Source organism: Dasypus novemcinctus, chromosome 4 (assembly GCF_030445035.2).
Source record: "Dasypus novemcinctus isolate mDasNov1 chromosome 4, mDasNov1.1.hap2, whole genome shotgun sequence".
In the NCBI taxonomy this organism is placed as follows: Eukaryota; Metazoa; Chordata; class Mammalia; order Cingulata; family Dasypodidae; genus Dasypus; species Dasypus novemcinctus.
In genome coordinates this window covers 166,730,611-166,752,690 of record NC_080676.1, presented here as the reverse complement: position 1 = coordinate 166,752,690, position 22,080 = coordinate 166,730,611, and the positions used below count along the sequence as shown (strand labels likewise).

Sequence of the window (22,080 nt, the reverse complement as noted above, 5' to 3'; positions counted from 1 at the left end):
GCCCGGAACAGCTGCAGAGGGGGAGGCGCAGGCCTCCCCCACCGGGGCACTCGCGGGCGAGACCCCTTCCTTCGCTGCACTCTGCGCTTTCCGAAGCCTTGTACAATCAAGACGGAGGAGACCGTCACGCCCGAGGAAGGGAGGCCAGTGGGAGGCCTCACCTGCCTCCCGGCCACTCGGCACAAGCCGATTAGTAATGTCTGTCCTGGCAGAGGCTGGGAGAGGGTGGCTCCCCTGCCAGACGTTGGCCGTGCTCTCAGCAGACCAGGAAATCTGCTTATGAACGACGACAGAGACCAGCCAGCCACCGGGGCCAGGGAGGTGGGGAGGCGCCCGTCTGGCTCCAAAACGGGGCAAAAGGTGCATCTCGGGAGCCTGCGACCCCAGCAGGGAGCAGTGGCCCAGGCAGGCCAGGGGTGTCAGGCCAAGAAGGGGACATCAGAAGCAGCCCCTTGGGTAGGGAGAGAAGGGGGAGCAGGGACCCCAGGAACCCCGGCTCCCAGTCCATGAGCAAGACCAAGCGGGGCTTGGCTGTGACAGCAACTGACGGGCAGATGGGATGGCCAATCAGGCCTCAGAAGCCCGCCTCCAGCCCGCCCCCACCCCAGCTGACCCAGGCCTTGCCCAGGGTGGGGTCTGCAGCCTCAGGGTGGGGGGCTTGCAGGCCACCCGGGAGAGGGAAACCAGCACCGGTGAGGGCTGCCCCCAGGCCAGGCCACACGGCACCTGGGAATGCTGAGTGGCGCAGCACGTGGCAGGTCGACGACCTAATTCACCAGCCACGGAAAATCAGCAGGGCTATCCCTGCAGGTGCCAAGAAAGAGCGCCGCAGCGAGCGGCGAGGGGTGACAGGTCCGTCCCTGTCCCAGGGAGTCACCCCTGAACCCTGGGGACATGCCCATCCCTGGACAGGGACAGCTGGACGTGGGCCATGGGGCCCAGAGAAACTGGGTGCAGCCAGTCCCCCGCTCACCAGCAGCCCAGCCAGCCCCTGAGCCCTGGGGCCTTGGTTTGTGGAGGTGGGAGACCCGTACCCCAGGCAAACGTGGGGTGAGGCACGGCAGGGAGCGCTCCCCTGCGCCCGCGTCCACAGCCGGGGTCCCCGGAGGCCCAAGGCCCCAGGCACCGTCCCCGCTCCTGCCCCCGAGGGAGGCGCAGGGGGCGGCGCAGCCCCAAGCCAGGCTCCGGAGGAGGTGCCCCCAGCCAGGGCACCTGCTGGGAGTGAAGGCACAAACGGAGGGGGGCAGCACCTGGGGGGGCTGGCGGCGGCGAGGGGACGCAGAGGGCGCGGCCGCCCAGCCCGGCCCTGGCCCTGCTCTGGCCGAGGGGGCACTGGGGCGGGGCCAGAACTGGACAAGGGGCCCCTTCCCCGCCCATGGGCACAGGCGGGGCAGGGGCCAGGTGGCCCTGGCAGGTCCTCAGGGACCACTACCGGAGGGAGCCTGTCAGCATCGGGATGGAGGGCCCACCGGGGAGCCCCCAACTGGTTCCTACAAATGCAGAGGCCCAGGTGCTGGGTGGGTTCCAGGCTTCCAGCTCCCCAGGGGTCCTCGGCTGCAATTCCAGGTCCAGCCCGGGGGCCAGGCAGGGTCTGGGGGCCGCAGTGGGGGCCCACCAGAGCCACCAAGCAGCCACGGAGCGCAGCCCAGCACAGCAGGTGTGGCCGGTGACCCCCGCCCACCGCCCGGGAGCCTCCCCGTGGACCCCAGCCCTGGCCCTCCTGTCCACGGGATGTTCCAGGTCCACCACGTCGCGAAGGCGTCGGGCCTCGTGCCCCTCGCGGCCGCTGAAGGCCCCTTGGCCGTCCACTGGTCTTGGGGGCGCGGCCAGCCCCCCGCACCGGGGACCCCCGCACACGCCGTCCTGCTTCGGCTCTCCAGGCTCAGCCTCGTCTGGGAGCAGCTGCCTGTGGTCCCCGGGGCAGGCCCCATGCGCCCACCGGGGAGGCAGAGCCCGGGCAGGGGTCCAGGACCCCGTTGCCTCCTCAGCCGCAGACGTGTCCTGGGAGCATCCTGCCTGCGTCCCAGCCAGCTCAGTGCCCCTGGGGCCCAGCTCGGAGCACAGACCGGGAGAGCAGACCCTGACGGCGCCCCCCAGGGACCCGGGGTTCAAGGTGGACCAAGCCTGCTGGCGGAGCCCCCCAGGGACTAGGGACTCGAGGTGGACCAGGCCCACCGGCGGCACCCTGGCAATGGACGGGGTGACTCGGAGACAGTGGGCCTGGTGCGTGCCCAGCGTGGCCCCGGAACAGCGCCGGACAAGCTCGAGAACCCTCGCCCTGGGCATCCGATGGGCCAGGAGCTCCAACTGCCCAGTGCCCCGGTCCGCAGTGCCCGCAGGGCCTGGAGCCCCGCACCCCCGTCCTGCCCAGCCCCTGGGCCCCTGCATCCTCTGTTCTCCACACCCCCTGCACCCCTGCACCCCCGCCCTCCACACCCCCTGGGCCCCTGCAGGTGGGGCAGGGGTCGGGGGCCGGCACGGGCGCTCTTTTCCGCCGGCCCCTCTGCCCAGGACTGGGGTGGGCGCTGCCGGTGAGCACTGGCGTTGGGCCGCACCTGCTCCCCGGAGGCCCGCGTCCACCCAGACGTGAGGAGCCGCCCGCTCCGCCGGCCTCCTCGCAGGGCTGCGGCCCGGGAAGCCTCCTGCTCAGGGCGGAGGGACGGGAGGGCAGGGAGGTGGGCTTGGGGTGCAGGGCCTGGAGGCCAGGCGGAGCACAGGCCCTCGGGCAGACCCAGGGGCTGCGGGCAGAGGCCCTGGCGGGAGGGAGGCCGGGGAGGCGCCGCCTGGGACCCCCCGCGCAGGGCCCGGCCCCCACACCTCCGCAGCCACGGGCCCGGCCCGCCCTCCAGTGGCAGCATCTCCAGAGCTGGTGAGAAATGCAGAGTCCCAGGCCCCACTCCAGGTGGTGCTGACGTGGTGCCAACGCGGGGCCTCCTCCTCGGCAGGCCCCGAGAGCCCCTGCCCAAAAGCCAAGGACACGCAGAGGGCCTGCGGCAGACGCGCACCCAGCGAGCGGTCACAGCATGTTCCAGGGAGGCCGGGGCCTGGAATCTGGGTTCTGGGGCCTTCAGAGCGGGGGTGGGACAGCCGGGCCCGAGGGGCCGAGGCTCGGGGCAGCAGGGAGCCTGGGGGTGGCCTAGGCCGTCTCCTCGCAGCAGCCCCCGGCGGTGGGGTCGCCCCTGCCAGGCAGGCCCTCGGCCCACCAGGGGGGGCCACAGCCGGACCCCCGAGCATCTGGACTCAACCCGTCCGCTCCCCGCTGCCCCTGGAGTCCCTGACACTGCTGGGGACGGGACATGGGGATGAGGCGGGGGCTGTGCTGGGGGTCAGCAGGAATGGGGGGCCAGGTCGGGGCCGCTCAGCCTGACGGGTGGGGCGTCCAGCAGGGGCCTGGCCCTGGGTGCCCACAGCGGCCCCCACCCGACCTGGGGACAGGCTCAGAGGGCCGACACCCAGAGACGCTCCACGATGCCCCGATCACCCAAAGGCAGGGAGCGGTGTCCCCCAGAGGGGCGCAGGGACCAGGAACAGTGCCCCCAGCAGTGGACAGGAGCACAGAGCTGGCCAGACCGCACTTGGCCGCTGCCCTGAGGTCCTTGGCTCATGAAGGGTAAACCGAGGCCCAGTGAGGGCGTGCAGCCTCCCTGGTCAGATCAGACGCCAAGCCGAGGGCAAAGCCCGGGGCGCCCAGCAGGGGGGGACTGGGGGGGCGTCCAGCAGCGAGCACGACACCCAGGGCCCAGGAGCGAGGCACGGGCGGGGAGCTGGACACAGACACACGGACAGCCTCCGCGGATGCACGATGCGGCCACACGGACACAGGGACACGGACGGCCTCAGCAGGTGCACGACATGGACACACAGACACGAGAACATGGACGGCCTCAGCAGGTGCAGGATGTGGACACAGGGACACGGACACACGGACGGCCTCAGCAGGTGCTCAGACGTGGCCCTGGGCCGGGCTCTGGAGAGCCGGGGCCGTCGAGGGCGGTGTCCTGCTGCCCGGCACCCCCGAGGCCCGGGCCGTCGCGCTCCCTGCGGGCCCAGGCGCTCCTAAGTGGCACGAGTCGTGCCGGGCGTGGGGCCACGGACCCGGGGAGCCGGTCTTGGGGAGCTCCTGAGGGGAGGCCGGTGTGGGCCGCTGACCCCCAGCCCCGTGCCCGCGGGCGCAGTGCCGCTGCCTGAGGCCGTGCGCCCAGCCCTGCGCGGCCCGCCCTGCCCAGCGGGCACCGTCCCTGCTCCGAGGGCAGCCCACCCCCCACGTCGCAGAGGTGAGCACAGCCCGGCACCACCCGGCCCTCTGGGCCTGCTGTTTGGGCTTGGGGACACCGGTCACCCCCCAGAGCTGGCACGTCTCAGGGACCCTTGCCGGGCGCTGTCCTGGCAGGGGGTCCTCAGCCTGCTGAGAACAGCCGCCCCCAGGCGTGGGCCTCGGGTCCTCACGCCGCTCAGCAGCCCCCAGCCCACCTGCCGGCGCCTCGGGGAAGGGGTGAGCCCTGCAGGGGCAGGGCCAGGGCCAGGGCGAGCACCCTAAGTTCCAGCTGGGGTGCCGACAGCACCACGGAGACCTTGGACCGCCCGCTGCCAGGCCTGGGCGAGGGGAGCGCCACCCTCGTAAAAGCGCAAGCCACCGTGCCCTGGGTTTGCTGTTAGGTGCAGCTTGGGGCAGAGCTGGGCGATGGACAAGCCCCTCTTCCTCTCGGACCCCGGCCAGACCGTGTTCCCAGCCTGCTCTGCAGGCCGGGTGGCATCGTGGGAGTCTGTCCCACTGCCAGGCCTGGCCCGAGAACCTCCCATGGCTCGCAGCAGCCTGCTGGCGCCTGAGGCCTGGCGATGAGTACCTGGGCCGTGGGGAGGGGCACCCAGCCGGGTGCCCCCGACGTGGAGCCCCTGGGCTGCTGGTAGGCGGGGCTGACCCCCTCCCTGATCTTGCCCTCCTCCAGGGGCGCCCCCCACCCCCAGGCTGACCCCCTGCCGGAGGCAGGCGCCTGCCCCTCCGGCGAGGCCTCCCTGGGGCAGCACTGCACACACAGGGCAGCTGCGCCGGCCCCAGCAGGCAGCGTTCACATGAGGCAGGGGCTGGCCTCCAGGAGGCCCCGAACAGGCGGACAAGGGGATGGGCCTAGCGGGGGGCCTGCTGGGGGAGCAGCAGAGGGTGCTGGGGCCGGAGGAGTGGGCGGGAGGGCAGGACAGAAGCTGGACAAGAGGCTGGACAGGGGACAGGACAGATGCAGGACAGACGGCTGGAGAGGGGACAAGACAGGCTGGACAGGGGAGGACAGGGGCTGGACAGGGCTGGACAGGCCACCGTGCCTCAAGGGAGCGGTGAGTCTCCAGCCCGCCAACCCCAGGGTCTGCAGGGTGGGGCCGGAGGGTCCTGCCGCGGTGGCCGCTCGCGGTCCAGCAGGAGGGGTGGCCAGGAAGGGACACTGGGCCGGGCGCCGTGGGGACTCCCTCGTCAGCCGCCGCTGTGTAATTAGGATCTTCTCCCGCCCCGGGGGAGGAAGCGGTGGGGAAGGAATCGCTGCGGGCCGGGGGGCCAGCTCCTCCCTTCAGCTGGGGGGGAGGAGGGGAAAAAGGGGGGAGCAGTCAGGAGGGGAGGAGAGGGGCTCCCCCACCCGGTGGGCCCCACCCACCTGGCAGCTCCCCTGGGGCCCTGAAGACACAGCCTGGCCTCGCCCTACCACGGGGACACTTGGTGGGCACCTCCCATGGCCCTGACCGCGTGTGGCCACCACTGGCGACACAGGCACCCCGGGCGGGCCGCTGGCCCCCTGGTGGCTTCTGCTCCTAGACGAGCCGGCGGGAGGCCCTTCCTGGGCTGGGAGGAGGGCGGGCGCCCGCGGGCACAGGCCTTCCCTTCACACTCGGCCGCCCTACGCGTGCCCGACATGGGTGCGCTGTCCCTGTCATCCAGGGCCCCCGTGCCCATGCAAGTGGGGTGCGTGGTCCTCCAGCCAGGCCAGCCCCCCTCCTGTCCCATCCCGGGACGCTTGTGGATGCCATTCTCCCCGGGCACCCCCACCCTGCCACTGCCCTGTGCCAAAGATGTCCTGAGGATCGAGGGGACACAGAGCAGTCCCCTGGCACTGGAAGGCCAGGAGAGGATGGCAGAGGCTGTGCACCCCAAAAACGCTCGCAGAAGCATTTGGTTCAGCCCTGCCGGGGGCAGGGGACACTGCCCTCTCGGGGCCTCGGTTTCCCCACCTGCAGAGGAAGAGGGAGGCCAGCCTGCTGGCCGGCTCACGCAGGGCTCCCTTTCGGAAGGGGGTTCCCGGGACTCCCACTCCCCAGGGCCCGTCTGGTGCTGCAGCAGCACCTGGGTTTGGGGTGCAGCAGCCCCTGCGCTCCGGAGCGCTATTCCACAAGCGCCTTAAGACCAGGCCCTGGGGCAGACTGCGGCCCCCCACGGCCGCGGGCACACGGTCGCCACGTCCTGGGAGGACGAGCACAGCGAGCGCTCCAGACCTCCGCCCACGCCCTGGCAGCGAGGCGCCGCCCCTACCAGAGCCCGCCCTGGGGGCTGAGAAGCCCGAGGCCCGAGGCGCGCCCGGCCCTCCTGGTGCTCGCTGGGCGGCTGCCGCAGTCCCCGCGGCCCCAGGGCACACTGGACGCAAGGCACCTGGCGTTGGCACCACAGAGGCCGTCCCGCGGGGCGCGGCCACCCCCAGGTAGACACCTCCATCTGTGAGTCCGAGGCCAGCCGGCCAGCACCCAGAGGGGAGGCAGCGCCTCCATGCCAGGCCCACGGGCTGCCCGTGGCCTCCAGCAGCCCCCATCCCTGCCCCAAACCTGCAGGGAGGCAACGCGCCCACCTCAGGGGCTGGCCTTGCCAGCCTAAGGCTGACCCGGGGCCCTGGGGAGAAGACGGGGCCATAAACCAGTTTTAGGCTAAGGGGGAGAACTATGAGGGGCTTGGCGTAAGTTTTTTCCTGCTCTTCTCAGAAGCCCAGAAGCACCCCCCCACCCCGTATGTGGACGTGAGGGTTGGCACCACCGCAGCCCCACAGGGCCCAGAGGAGAGATAAGGGCAGTGGCGAAGCAGCGCTGCAGCTGTGGTCACTGCGCCTTGGGCCGTGTCAGCCACACTGGTCCACGGCCACCGTTTCAGCTTGAGCTGGTTTGTTTCCAGCTTCTCGTTCATTCATTCACTCCAACAAGTGGGCACTGCCCCAAGTGCTGCCATACAGCAGCGAGCAAAACAGGAAGTCCAGCCCCGGAGCTTCCCTGCTAGCGCAAACCGCAAGATGGCAATCGACAAACACGCCAGGAGAGCAGAGAGCTGAGGGCTGAGGGTGGGGCTGTGGGGGGGAGGGCTGTGGGGGGGCTTCCATGTTCCGCAGGCAGCAAGGCCTGCACGTGGAGCGCCGGGCCTCAGGGCATCTGACCTCCACAAGGGAATCCTGGGGCCCGCGGGGTGCCCGGGCAGAGTGAGGGGTGCAACGTGGCCATAGCGTGGGCCTCCTGGAGGCTGAGGAGCCCAGCCCCTGGCCGTGGCGCCCCGCTGTCCGGCTGTGCTCAGCCTCTGGCCCCACGCCGTGCTGTGCTGTCCACGCCGCAGCTTTTACTCTCCAGGAGCCCAGGGCGCCCAGGCCCGAGGCCTGGCCTTGGGTGGGGCTCGCGTCCTCGGGCAGCTCCAGGTGCAGCGAGGGAAGAACCCAGGCTCGCCCCGTGGGCCGCTGCGCCCGCACACCCCACTGTGCCCGCCGGCTGCGCTCCACACCCCAGCCGTTAGCACCCGCAGCCGGCAGGCCGGCGAGCTCCGCGGAGGTCCGAGGCTCAGTCTCCACCGGCCTCCCCCACCCAGCCCCACGGGCCTTGGGGCAGGCAGACAAGGAATGCCCAGTGCCTCCCCGAGTGGCACCTGCTCCCGACCTGGCTCGGCTGGTGACCTGCCCCGGCCAGGGCGTGAGCCCGAGGATACAGCCCGCCTCTCTGCCCACCCTCCACATGAGGGGTTCGGCTCTCTCGGGCACCTGCACAGGCCAGCCCATGGCAGGAACATGAGATGGGGGGGCTGGAGCTGACAGAGGCCCCCAACCCACACACTGACCACACACTTGCTGGGAGCGTGGGCGCGACGAGCCTGGCCAGCCTCATGAGATAGACAACACAGACACAAGTACTGGACTGTTTGTCAGACAGCACTGTTTATGGTCTTCGATAGCTGATACACACGCAACCAGGAAAACGTAATGGGACTTGACTGCTTGCACGAGGGGCTCCCAGTGGGCTGAGGAAGACTGGGAGGTGGGCCAGGACAGGGCTGGGGGCACTGAGGTGGCCACTGGGGCGGAGGTGGTGGAGGGGCTGGGGGCGCCGCCGCCTTGCCTCTCCCCAGGGGGCTCTCCTGAAGGGGCCTCCCTCCTGCGCCGGGGCCTCTGGCGTGGAACTCGGCTAAAGGGAGGGCGCCCTGCACCATGGGCCGCACAGGGGACAGGCAGAGGGGCCACGGGGTGGCAGGCAGGGCCGGGCTCAGGGCCCTCCCCTCCTCACCAGGGGCCTCTCTGACCCCTGGCCCCCAGCCCGCCTCCTCAGGGCCGGGCGCTGCTCAGCCACAAGCCTCGAGCCTGCAGACGCCCAGGGGTCATGGCTGGACAAAGGCGGACACCCGGGGTCAGGAGCTGCAGCCAGGACCACAAGGCCGGCGGCCAGAGCGCGCCCAGGAGCACAGGCCCCGGCTGCGGCATCCCTCCAGGCAGAATCAGCCAGGACTCGGGGCCGCAGAGCGCGGGGCCACTGCCCGGGGTGCTTCCCGGCTCCATCTGATCAGAAGGGCTCCCTCGGTGACATGAGCGCACGCTCGTCATGACGGGGTTCCACGCAAAGGCCACCAGGGCTGGTGACTGCCCCCGTCCATGTGCGAGGACGCACGCCGCTGGGCTACCCTCGGCAAAGCCACACAGGGCTCCCCATCCCACGCGTCCGGCACCCGGAGGAACGTGGGTGTGGTGAGCGCAGCAGACTATGGGACACGCGGGTTCCTCCAGGAGCTCGGCCCTTGTAAGGAGCGCCGGGGCCACCCCCACCGCAGGGGGCTCCGGGCTATTTCCTTGGATTACCCGAGCGCCCCAGGACCCCACATCCCACGACTCCCCTCAAGCCCTGGGGAGCCCCCACAGGGGCCTGGCGGCAGACGGAGCGCTGGGGGGCAGTGCTGGGCTGGGGGACCTCCCAAGCAGGCCACGCCTGGGAAGAGCACTCGGGGGTCCAGTGGACGGCCACTCACAGTGGAGCCCCCGGGGCAGGCGCTGGCGGCAAGGGCACCAGAGCCCCCACCCAAGGCGGCCGCAAGGGCACAGGGCGCGATCCAGGAATCCAGGCACCACCGGGGCCCGCAGCCGGCGTGGGGTGGGGCCGGGGTCCTCCCGGCCGCTGGGGCGTGGGTGTGGCGAGCCCCTGCCCGCCAAGGGTCTGCTTTGGGGGCAGGGAACTGACCCAGCGCTGACAGGGCCGGCTCGCTCCCCTTCCTGCAGCGCCCTCAGCACTGGGCGTGGGGGCGGCCAGGGGGCCTGCCCCCAACACCCGCCCCACCCGAGGGCCCGGAGACAGGGAGGGTGCTCAAGACGCAGCGCGCACCCCGGCTGCTGACGTCAGGACGTGCCCTCGGGTGCCCAGGACAGGGACCCCCAGGGAGGCACGGGCGTGGGACTACTGCGTGGGGGCCCGGGGGCAGAGGCTGCCTCGGAGTGCCAGGTGGGAGGGGCGGGGTGGGCAGAAGCCAGGGCTCAGCGCACGCGCCAGGAGCACCAGTGAGCCGCCAGCCACCCACCGTCACTCTCCACATGGCCCCGCTGAGGGGCAGCAGGGGCGGGCGTTGGCCTGCGGGCGAGGGGGCAGCAGGGGCAGGCACCCAGGGGCGAAGCCACAGCTCAGGACATGGGCGCGGTGGCGGAGCCCGCGGCTCGTGCCCTGGGCAGCCGGGGCCAGGCTGGGGCTCCGGCCTTGGGCGGGCCTGTGTCCCCGGTCCCCGCGCGGGACCTGTCGTGCGCTGGGACGTGGGTGAGAGGCCACGAGGCCCCGGCTCCCAGGCGCCCTCCTGGGGGATCCATCCTGGGCAGGCCGATGGCTCTCAAAGGCGCCCGGATCCGCGAGGCCCTTCAGGCCCGCTCTGCGTACCGCGGCCCAGCGGAGCTCGTGGCTCTCACTTCTCCCGCTGGAAAGGCCCGGGCGGGGCCGCGCCCGCCACCCCACACGCGCTGCGCCCCGGCCAGCGACCGAGTCACGCTCCACCAGAGCCGCCTGCCCTTCCCTGCCTTCCCAGCACGGCAGCCCCGACGGTCCAGTGCGTTGGCACAGCTGCGGGCTCCGGGGGGGTGGGCGCGCAAGACCGTGGGAGGCAGTCGGGGGTCAGGGGCCGCGAGCCCGTGGACGGGGCGAGGGGCCAGTGCTCCGTGCTCTTCGTTCATCGTCCTGTAGCCCCCATCTCCCAACAGGTCTCAACGTGGGGAGGGGTCGACAGCAGGCGGTGGCCGGAGCGCCCCGGTCCTCTGGGGCCCTTGTGAGGGAACGTCCGAGGAGGTTCCAGAGCCCGCAGGCCTGGTCAGGTCAGAGCTGGCCGCTGGCGCCCTCCTCCAGCCGCATCTGGTCAGCCAGCCGCTGCCCGATGGCCTGCAGGGGACTGGCTCTGTAGGCCGGGCTGGCCAGCAGCTCCCGAAAGCGGGTCCGCTCCTCCTCGCTGGAAAACACCAAGGCGAGGGTAAGCCTGCAGAACCCAGGATGGATGCTGCACCCTCAGGGCGAGCAAAGGCGGGCAGGGCGCCAGCCAGGACGGGGGGCTAGCCAGGACGGGGGGCCGGCCAGGACGGGGGGCCAGCCAGGACGGGGGGCTAGCCAGGACGGGGGGCCAGCCAGGGCAGGGCGCTGGCCAGGACAGGGGGCCAGCCAGGACGGGGCGCCGGCCAGGACAGGGGGCCAGCCAGGACGGGGCATTGGTGAGGATGAGGGTCCAGCCAGGACGGGGGTCCAGCCAGCACGGGGGGCCTGCATGTCTTGGAGGGGGCAGGGAGGGCGGGGGCTGAAAGGCTCTGCCACCAGGCACAGGTAGCTCGGCCCCCTGCTGAGACGTCTTGGTGCGGGGGGCCCTGCCTCAGGGGACAGCCCTCTCCTCGGCTCAGGGTCATGGTGCTGGGGCTGAGCACGTGGGGAAGGCAGTGGGCAGCGTGCTCACGGGGTGACAGCAGTCACCCAGAGAACTAAGGTGCGTGCCACGGGGACACCCCCAGCCCCGAGCCCGGCAGGTGGGGGCAGGCAGGGGTCTTGGGGAGGCGGCCGCGAGGCTAAACCGGAGGCTCCAATGGCCGAGTGCGCAGCAGGGCCAGGACAGCGGGCTCGGGTCCCGGGCTTGTCAGGGCAGCTGCACACTGCTCCCCAGCCTCCGCTCCCAGCAACCAGCCTGCTTCCAGAGGCAGCACAAGGAACAGGCACGAGGGGCCGGGGACGGCGAGCAGGAGGGGAAGCCTCCTTCCCAAGCAGCCCGGCGCTGCCTGCACACAGCTTGAGAGCTCGGTTCGTGTAGGCGTGGGTAGAAATGAAACAGAACACACAAACCCACCCGGCGCTCCCACGAGCGCAGGGCTAGAAAGCGTGCAGAGCAAGGGTGGGCCAGGGAGGACCCGAGACGGACGGCAGGTCGGAGGCCCCAGGGCAGGGCCCCAAACCCTGTGGGGGGGACGTTTGAAGAGAGAACCCAGCCAGGCTTCTGAAACTAAGACACTAGCAAAGATGGAACCTGTAAAGTGACAGGGCACGATGCGCTCCCGTAAGAACTGACCGGCCACGCCCGGGAACCGGCCCGGGAAGGGACCTGACGGCGGGACGAGGGACGCCCCCTGCGCAGCCCGCCAGGCTGCCATCTTCCAGGCGGCAGACGCCACGCTGCCTCAGCCTGCTCCCCTACCGCGTGAGCGGACACGGAAGCTAAGTCCACCAGGGTCAGACACGAGACCTCACTGTGCACCCAGGTTGACGCTGGGGTACGAGCTTCTGCAACGACTGCCGAGCCTGGGAAGGTGGGCGCAGACTGGCACAGGCAGGCCCCCTCGGGCAGAGGAGCGGGGGCTGCGGCAGAGCCGGCCCCACCAGGGGCTCTGAACAACGCCCAGTGTGTCGGCTCGACCAACCAGGCTGGGGCGGGAGGGGACAGCGGGAGGTCGAGGCACACGCCTCGTGGGGGCGGGGGCTGCCACCATTCCCGGGGGTGCCCACCTGGCACTGGGAGCCATGTGTCACCACAAGCGAAGCCAGCAGGGAGCGGCACAGCCAGGCGGGGTGTGGGGGGGTGCAGAGGCCCCCGGGGAGGGCTGAGGGGCGGGAAGGGGGGGCCGCCCGCCCACACTCACAGGAGCTGCAGCCGCTGCGCCGCGCTCATCCGATGCAGCTCCGCCGGCCTGGGCTTGCTGCTCCGCCTGCTGCGGGCGAGAAAACGCTGCGTGAGACCCTTGTGTGGATGCCGCCCCCGCCCCTCCAAGCACTGGCCGCTGCCTCACAGAGGCAGGCGCAGGCCAGGGCGAGCTGGGGACTCGGCAGCCCCCCCAGCCGGGACCCGCAGCCTGCACCAAGGACGCTCTGCCGCCTCACGCGATGGGCCGAGGCTACCCTGTGCTCCCTTCACGGGCTTTCTGTAAATTGAAAGCTCCTGAAACTAAAAGCTTTCGTGAAACAATCCGCTCTGGCGGGTGCCAGGACATGGGCTCCCGAGACGCCTGGCCAGACCCTGACCCCGGGCGGACTGGAATTTGCGCTGGTCACTCCACGCCGCTCCCGAGGCTCCGGCTCTGGCCCCGGCAGCACCCACCAGCACGCCAGGCTCCCGCTCGCACCCGCATGCGCCCTCTGGCCCTGCCCGGGTGCTTCCGCAGCCCTCTCCCCTGGGAGCCCAGAGTGCATTTTTCAGATGAGAAAACTGAAAAAAGGGGAAGGATTCTTGGCCGGGGTCACATTCTTGTTCAAGAACCAGGAGTGGAATCTGCATCTCAGGCTCTGTGCAGCCGTCAAATCCCAGCCCTGTGGCCACTCCTCGTCTGGGCCAAATGTTCTGGGAGGTTCCATCGGAAGCTTCCTCTTCCGTAGAGGACGGGGGTCCCTGGGCACCCTCCCGCCAGGCCCGAGGGTCCCTGAGGGTCTCCCCTGCTTCTTGTCCCCTCTGGGCAGAGCCGGCCCAGCCCTCACCCACACAAGTCCCCCCCGAGCCAGCAGGGGCAGGCCGGCGGACATGTACTTGCCTGGGGGGCCGCGGCCTGCAGGGGCCGGCCTCCAGCTCCAGCAGCTCGGGCAGGGCCTCCAGCAGCGGGCGCAGGTCCCCCACCACCGCCGTGGCCCTGCGCCGCCGCCGCGCCTCGTGCTCCTGCTCGGCCAGCTGGATGGCTCCGATCTCTGGGGAGGACAGGGGGTCAGGGGGAGGCAGGGCGGCCTCGGCGAGGGCCGGAGCCCCTCGCGGCAGTAGGGCTGCGCCTGCACGGGGCCCGGACTAGCAGTCCACCGGGTGGGTGGGCGGCGGCCGTGCCCACGTGGGAAGAGGTGACGGCAGAGCTGGTGGTGGCCAGGCATGCCCCACCCCGAACGTCCACCCAGAGGGCACGGCGCTTTCACCCAGGAACCATTTCCAAAGCCTGGAGCGCATCCTTTGCCAGGGAGGCAGCGCCTGCCGTCGGGACGTAGAGGCACACTCCCACCCCGCCGCCCCGGGGCACGGTACCCCTCCCCGAGGACCCTCAGGCTTCCCGGCAGCCCGCCCAGCAGAGCAGGGGTCCCACAGGGCGAGCCCTGGAGCGAGGACCACCCCGTTTCCTGAGCGACGGGACGGAACCAGAGCCCGGGGTGCGGGCTCGAGGGGGACAGACAGCCTCGCAGCTCGGCCGGTTCAGAGGACACCCCTCCCCTCCCCGCGTCCTCGGCTCCCAGCGCAGCACCAAGGGCACAGGACCCCCCCTGCAGCCACCGGGACCCGAGGTAGCCCCGTGCTCGTCGGTCCTGGCAGGGGGGCAGGGAGCAGTGCACCCTACTTATCCAACCAGCCTCTGCCAGCGGAGCCAGAGGCGCTGGATTCGGGCGAGGAGCCAGGTGGGCGCCACTGCAGGGCACCGGCAACGCCGAGGGCTGGCAGCTCCTCCACAGGGGCCAGGGAGTGCCAGAGCTGGACCCGAGGGGGCAGCAGAGGCCGCTTCAACGATGGGGCAGGGTCACCGCCACGGGCAGCAAATCACAGGCACAAGTGCCCGAGGAAGAGCGCGCAGAGACCCGCCAGGCGCAGCAGGGGCAGGCCGCAGGGCAGCCAGCACCTTCCCTCCAGCCGCAGCTGTGCCACTGAAGGGAGCCGCTGACCGTCTCCACACCGGAAGCGCCAAAACGCCTCTGACTTGAACGTGCCCGCTAACAGCAGGCGCCGACAGGGCCAGGAGCACCCGCCCGACACCCCGAGGGCCTACTGCGTGAGGTGTGATTACAGCGGACTAGGACAGGGTGCTGGGTGGTGGTCGCGAGGGCAGGGCACTGGGTGAGGGCAGGGTGCTTGCGGGAGGTGGTCGTGAGGGCAGGGAGCCAGGCTGGGGGGGTGGCAAAAGGGCCGGGGGCTGGGCGGCCGCGAGGGCAGGGCGCTGGGCGGGGGATGGCCACAATGGCGGGGAGCTGGGCATCCCAGATGACCCACCCGTGCCTGAGGCCGCCCCGACCTGCACCACTGCCTCCCGACTAAACAGGTAAGAAGAATCAAAATCGCCTTGCGAAGGAAGGCCGGCCAGAGCGCCGCTCCACTGGACGACCGGAGGCGGAGGTAAGCAGCGCGGTAGCAGCCGGACAGGAGGCTGCTCCAGCCCAGGGGGCAAGGCCTCCAGGTGGTACCCGGGAGTCCAAGCGCTCCGCTCACGGGGCCCTGCCAGGAAAAGGCTAAGTTGGCCCCCCCACGCCGCGATTCCTAGAGCTTCTTAAACAAAATAAGTAAAAATGAAACTATGGAACAGGACGGAAGGAAAACGCGGCAAAGGCACCCAAGGCCTTGGTGAGGCAGGAAGAGCCCACGTGAAGGACGGAGAGAAGCAACCAGAACAAAACCGCAGTCTTCAGAGCCACCACCAAGTCAGACCCCAAGCCGCAGCAGGCAAGACCTACAGCGAGGTAGAGACCGACGGTGGGGCCATCAACAAACTCCCAAACCAGAGGGAAACCCGCTTGGCTGGGCCAGGGGCAGACGCAGAGGCCGACGCCCAGGCTGGGAGGGGCGGGAAAGGCGCGTGCGGCGCTGGGGCTCAGGAAACGCTCCGCCAGGCAGCCGGGCAGCCTCCAGACGGTCTCGGGCGCAGCGGGCTCCACGGTGAGTGCCCACCTCCCACGCATGAGGGCCGCGTTCCACCCCAGCACCTCCTGAGACAACAGGAAGGCATCAGGGCCCCGAGCATCAGTGAGAGCTCGAGGACGAGGGGGGTGACCCGTCACCCAGCCCAGCCACGTTGGGGACACCGTGGGAGGAGTGCCGAGCAGGACGCGCCACCACACGCAGGCGCAAGCGCCCACAGGAGAGGGTGCCGGCTCCACCTGGAGGACGGGCCGCTGCCCCACTCGTCCGCCGGGGACGGACAACCACCTCTGGGGCCTCCAGGGCCTCAGGGGCCGCACGGCCCACAACGCGGCAATACCGTCCGTGGCAGCCGGAGGGAGGAGAGGGAGACAGGGCCGGGGCCCGCAGGGACGAGGCACACAGGCCGGGGCAGGAGCGCGCCGCGCGTCCAGGAGGGAAGGCCCGGGTGGGGACGGAGACAGCCTGCCATGCCCTGAGGAGAGGGCAAACCATGGGGACCCCCAAAACACACACCAGCCCCTCTGAAGGTCTGCCTCACCCTTCCCTGAAGAGGGAGGCCGGGTCTAGAATCCAGGACCCGCTGCCCGCGCGGCCTGGACTGAAGGCTGGTCAGTCCCTGGGTCTCCAGCAAGGAGCCCGCCAAGAAGCCCCCAAGGGGTGGGGGCGGAGAAGAGGAGCAGCTGGCGACCGAATGGCACAGGACGAGACGCCAAGGCCCCCTCGAGACGCTCGGCCTCGGGCAGTCCCCACGGCGTGTGACCTGCCCGGGGCACCCAAGGCCAAGGACAGAGACGGGCGCCACACCCGAGACCCACGGCGGCCAGCGAGGAGTGCGGGCAGGACATGAGGGGCCGTGCTGGGCCCCGGGCATCCAGGCCAGGGAGTGACCCAATGCCCGGGCGTCCACGCCGGGGACTGACCTCACCCCTGGGCCTCCGCGCCAGGCAGTGACCCACTCCCGGGTGTCCACGCCGGGCAGTGACCTGACCGCCGCACACCCGCAGACACTCCCAGGGAGGACCACGACCCTGATCAGGAGCCAAAGCTCCCGAGGCTCCAGGACGTGGGATCACGGAGTTTTCTTCAACAGGACACACCACGCCAGGAAAGCCACCACCATGTGAGAAGAAAAGGATAAAGAGACTCCTCAAAATTAAGCCTCGGGAGCAGAGGTGGCGCAGGTGGCTGACGCCTGCTCTCCACGTGGGAGGCCGGGTTGACCCCAGCGCCTCCGAGCAACCAAACAACAAACCAACTCGGGGAGACGATGTGCTCAGTGGTTGAGCACCAGCTTCCCACACACAAGGTCCCGGGTTCAAACCCCAGTCCTGGTACCTAAAAAATAACAGTAATAAATTTAAACCTCTGGCCACCAAAAACCATTAAGGAAATGAATAGATAAGCCATGGTCTGGAAAAAATATTTGTAAAATATATCTGATGAATCAGTACCCAGATACATAAAGAATTCCTGCTGCTCAATAACAAAAAGACCGACAGCCTAACGAAAGAGAAAACGGCAGAAGACCAAAGACACTTCACGACGGATGGCAGACGACGTGCTCCAGTCACGGCAGTGAAAGGAAAACCCAGAGACACGACTGTGCCCACAGAGCTGAGAGTCAAGGGTGGCCACGCTGGCAGGCACTGCCGGGGGACGGAGGGCAGATGCACAGCCACGCCCGGCACCGCGCAAAAAGCTAAGCGTGCACCTACCCCGGGACCCATGCTCCACTCCCTAGAAGTACAAGGGAAACGGAAGCATGTCCACAAAGGCGCGCTCAGCAGCCTTCGCACGGTCAGCAGGTACGGGGGAGCTGGGAGACCTTCAGCATAACCAAGAACCACTGACCACTGCCGCACCAGGGCCGCAGACCCAAACCAGGACTGCCGGGGGAGAGCGGGCAGGCGGGCACGAGGGGCTACTGGGCACTTCCCACAAGGGTATGGGTGTCTGTCAGAGACCGGTGACCAGCAGCTTGAGTTGTGTTTTACCTCAAAATGAAAAAGAATCATAAACAAAGTGCCCTCTTGCTGACTTGCGTGGGAGAAAGCACACTGATGTCTGTCACCTACCTTGGATGCATAAAAAAGCAGCACGGGCTGCTGGACAGACGGATAGACACATGACAAAGCAAGTCAGGTCTTTGCTACAGATTCTAGGTGGTGGGTACGAGGGTGTTTGCTATGAAATTCTTCCAACCTAATAAAGTGTCACGTGAAAACAAAACAAGAGATGTAGTTAAAGCTGCATTCAGAGGCCAATGTACAGCCTTCAGATTTTCATTCCTAAACAAGAAGATGAAAATAAATGAGTCAAGTAACTGAAACAAAACTAAGAAAGCAAGAACAAGCAATCAGTAAAATGGAAACTAATGAATTAGAAAACAAAAGAGTAGAACTGGTAATTAAATACAAGAACTAATTCTGGGAATGAAAGAGACAAAACTTACTAACCAATCTGTTAGAAAAAGAATGAGAGAAATGCAAATAAGAAATGAGGGAATACTACAGGCTATTTAAAAACAAGAAACAACTTTTCGCTAAAAAAGTTTGAAAACTGATTTGTAGAAGATTAATTCATCGTAAAACATGAGTAACCAAAACTGATTCAAGTTCTTAAAAAAAAAAAAAAAGGCCAACCATCATTGAAGAAAATTTCAAAGTCACCAATCACAGCCAAGAAACCCTCAGTCAGCTGACTTCTCCAAAATACTTGACAGAAAATACGCTGTACAATCCTATGCTAAGAACCCGTGAAAAAGAAATGGATAAATGAATTACTTATTTAAGAAATATCCAGAAAGTGATAGAAAACGTAATATTAATAACGTGGGAGAAACTGACGAATTTCTCTAAGTTCTACTTCTTAAAACTTTCCCATTCTCCTAAAACCGTAATAAAAAGCTAACAACAGCAAGAAAACGTTATAGAACAATCTTTACAAGAAAATCTTTAGGGAAACATCAGCAAATACTTTACATGACTTTAAAATAAAAACAGGCCAACACGCTCGTGCAGTTTACTCCAGAATAAAAGCATGAAATCCGCTCGGGGTCCCCGACCTTTCCCAGGACTGGACCCGCTCCGGAGACGGCGGGGACCCCCCGGGCAGACGCCCGGGCACGTCCCGACAGCCGTGGCGGGCTGGGCAGAGCCTGCCTGAAGCTCACTGGCACGGCCCGTGCCGTGCTGCCGGCAAAACACGGCAGGGCCCTCGGTGTCAGGACTCAGGGAGCGGCCACCAGCCCAGGGCTGGACACGGCTCGCGAGGCCCGGCTGAGGGCGAGGGCCGGGCCGCTGCGCCCTCCCTTGTGGATGGCTCAGGAACGCCTGTCACCCGCGATTCTCAAACCTCCAGGTTTCAGGACACTTTTCCACTCCGACAAATCACCGAGGATCCCAAAGAGCTGTTGTTTTTGTGGCTAGATCAACTGGCTTTTGCCATATTCAAAATCAAAATGAAAAAATTAAAAGTATCGCTTACTATGTCTAAAAACGCCAGTAAACCTGTTCTATGATGGAACAGCCTCTCGTGTACAAAGCCTTGCTGTCCCCCTGTGTGAACATGTGAGAAGAGCAGCAGCCCAGGCCTGCGCGATGCTCACCTGAAGCGCGATGCTCGCCCGAAGCACGCAGAGAACGCCAGCCTCGAGGTGACGCACTCGGACAGCACGTGCTGGGCCCTGGGACCCCTCAAGCCTCCTGCGTGACAGGAGCTCCAGCCAAGTACAGAGACACGGCGCTTGAGCCATTTAAAAACGCCCTCATGGGACCCATAATGAGACCCCCTCCCACAAACGAGGCCGAGCTGCTCCGGAGGCTGGCGGGAGGGTGGCGGGCGCTGCGAGCCTCTCTCTGCCCGCCCCCCCACCACCCGCCCAGTGGTGCAGCCTGAGCAGGCGCGAGCTGCATGGCCAGCGGGGACCGGGGGGACTTACTCTGCAGCCACCTCTCACGCCTCAGCTTCAGCTTTTCTTTCTTGGGCAGGATCACCTTTGCCTCCGCACCTGAGGACAGGGACACGTGGGTGAGTCGGGCGCCACAGGGCACGGTGAAGGCCTGCGGGCCCGGGCCCCCTGCAGTGCCAAGGCAGCTGCCGGCCAAGGAGGCTGCAGGTCACCGCCAGGCCCTGCCCTGACCCCACTGCACACCCACCACCAGACAGCTGCGAAAACCTGCGGAGGGGGCAGCAGCTTCCGCTTGCAACAAGCAGGCAGAAGCAGACAGACGGAGGGACCAACGCCGCCAGCCTGCAGACCAGGTGCTCGGGGCCGGCCAGCCACCCGGCCTCGGCGCTGTCCCACAGTCCTGCCCACTGGCAGCACCCAGTGACCACAGCTGAGGGCCAGAAAGGGCCAGAGGACACTGCCCCAGGCCCCGGCCTCGTGGAGACTCTCAAGACCCCACTGAGCGGAAGCCTCGGCCACACGACATGCATGAGGGGACCCTCGTCCCCCGGCCCCAAGAGCACTCAGCTCGCACTCCCAGAGGCCGGTGGCCCGGGAGGACCACCCCGTGCTGTTCACCCGTGCCCTGTGCTCCCCATGACCCTCCTCCTCCTGATAAGTGGGACGCGGAGGGGCGGGTGAGGACACGTCTAGAACGCAATCCCCCGCCAGCTCGCCTGGACCACACCACGAGGCCTCAGCGAGCACGAGGAAGCATGAGGAGCCTGTGTGCGCTGCAGGGTGGGGGTGGGGGAGGCATTCTGCTCTAAAAGCAAGATCCAGCAACAAAAGCTACACCCAGCACCTAAGAGGGAGCTCCTGCCTTTAATACAGGGGCAGGGGCGAGGCAGGGCAGGGGGGAGGTGGGCAGGGGTGAGGCCAGGGCAGGGGCAAGGCGGGGCAGGGGTGAGGCCAGGGCAGGGGAAGGGGCGAGGCCAGGGCAGGGGCGAGGAGGGGCAGGAGCGAGGTGGGGCAGGGCAGGGACGAGGCTGGGGCAGGGGCGGGGCAGGGGCGGGGCAGGGGCGATGCGGGCAGGGGCGGGGCAGGGACGAGGCGGGCAGGGGCGAGGTGGGGCAGGGGTGAGGCAGACGGGCGAGGCGGGGAGGGTGACAAGGCCGGGGAAGGGGTGAGGTGAGGCGGGGCAAAGGCGAGGCGAGGCAGGGGCGAGGCAGGCAGGGGCGAGGTGGGGAGGGGGACAAGGCCAGGGAAGGGGTGAGGCGAGGCGGGGCAAAGTCGAGGCGGGGCAGGGGCGAGGCAGGCAGGGGCGAGGCGGGGCGGGGACGAGGCCCGGGCAGGGGCGAGGCGGAGCGGGGCGGGGACGAGGCTGGGGCAGGGGCGGGGCGGGGCAGGGACGAGGTTGGGGCAGGGGCAGGGCAGGGGCGGGGCAGGGACGAGGCGGGGCAGGGGTGAGGCAGACGGGCGAGGCGGGGAGGGGGACAAGGCCGGGGAAGCGGTGAGGCGAGGCGGGGCAAAGGCGAGGCAGGGCAGGGGTGAGGCAGGCGGGGGCGAGGTGGGGCAGGGGTGAGGCAGGAAGGGGTGAGGCAGGGCGGGGACGAGGCCGGGGCAGGGGCGGGGCGGGGCAGGGACGAGGTCGGGGCAGGGGCAGGGCAGGGGCGGGGCAGGGGCAGGGCAGGGGCAGGGCAGGGACGAGGCGGGGCAGGGGTGAGGCAGACGGGCGAGGCGGGGAGGGGGACAAGGCCGGGGAAGGGGTGAGGCGAGGCGGGGCAAAGGCGAGGCAGGGCAGGGGTGAGGCAGGCGGGGGCGAGGTGGGGCAGGGGTGAGGCAGGAAGGGGTGAGGCGGGGCGGGGACGAGGCCGTGCCTGCACCAGCTCCCGGCCCTGCCGCTCTGTGGCCTGCTCTCATAAACGTGGGCCTGGCCCGCTCCTGGATGCTGGCCACGCTGTGACCTCACCCTCGGCCAATCAGGAGCCTGCGGGTCGGAGGCCCATCTAGGGCTTGCCTGAGATGAGCAGGGCCTCCCCCGAGGGCGCAGTGGAGGGAGGCAGGGCAGGGCCCGGGGGCCTCCCCACAGCCCCTCGCGTGGGCCCCCGCCCCGCCACACCTTCTGCCCAGCTCACCTGAGTCACCTGGGGCCAGGCGGCCCCGAGGGCCTTGGCGCGAGTGACGCAGACGCAGCTGCCCCCAGGCCACACACCGCAGGGGCCCACCGCCCTGTGCGGGCGGCTTGCCAGGCAGCCCGGCCTCTGGCTCGGGGCTCAGGAGCTCCGGCACCCAGCTGCACAGCGGCAAGACGCAGGCAGAGACAGGGCCTGGGCCAGAGCCCAAGCACGCAGCCGCGGCCCCCACCGTGCCCCCACGGCGCGGCTGGCGCAGGCCTCCAGGGGCCACTTGGGGAGCAGATGCAGGTCCCCAGGCTGTCCTTGCACAGGCCACGGAAGACACGCAACCGTGCCACGGCCCCACAGGCCCGCAGACACCCCCGTCCTGCAGCCGGGCTCACGGCCCCACGCCTGCGCCCCTTCTCTCGAGCTCTCCTGGGAGGTTTGCGACCCACGTTCCCACTATGCCTGACTCAGAGAACCTGGGCCTCCCGCCTCGTCCTCAGCAACAAGAAGTAAATCCCTTACTTCAGTTTTATCTCCCGACTGAACCGACTCTCGGGTTTATTCAGGCTTCTACCTTTGCTGTTCTCTAGCCCTTGGGTTTCTCTACCTTGACTTCTGCCTCAACTTCTTGGCTCCTTCTCTTCTCACTCCTCAATGGGACACCAAACCTGCCACCCGCTCCCTCCTCCTCGGAAGCGTGAGTGCCACGGGCACCGCTCAGCCCGCCTGCCGTGCGCCTGGCCTGTGCACAGCGAGGACCCAGGGCCGCC

At 68.4% G+C, this 22,080-nt stretch overlaps 1 protein-coding gene across 2 annotated transcripts in view; it reads right to left on the bottom strand.

Annotated features, from left to right (window-relative positions):
- Positions 1 to 22,080, bottom strand: part of ADARB1 (adenosine deaminase RNA specific B1) — a 258,621-nt gene that overhangs the window by 218,481 nt on the left and 18,060 nt on the right. For both annotated transcript variants that reach the window (XM_071214999.1, XM_071214998.1), the window contains exon 2: positions 19,236 to 19,304. The gene's annotated coding sequence lies outside the window, so the exon portion shown is untranslated. The remainder of the gene's footprint in view (positions 1 to 19,235; positions 19,305 to 22,080) is intronic.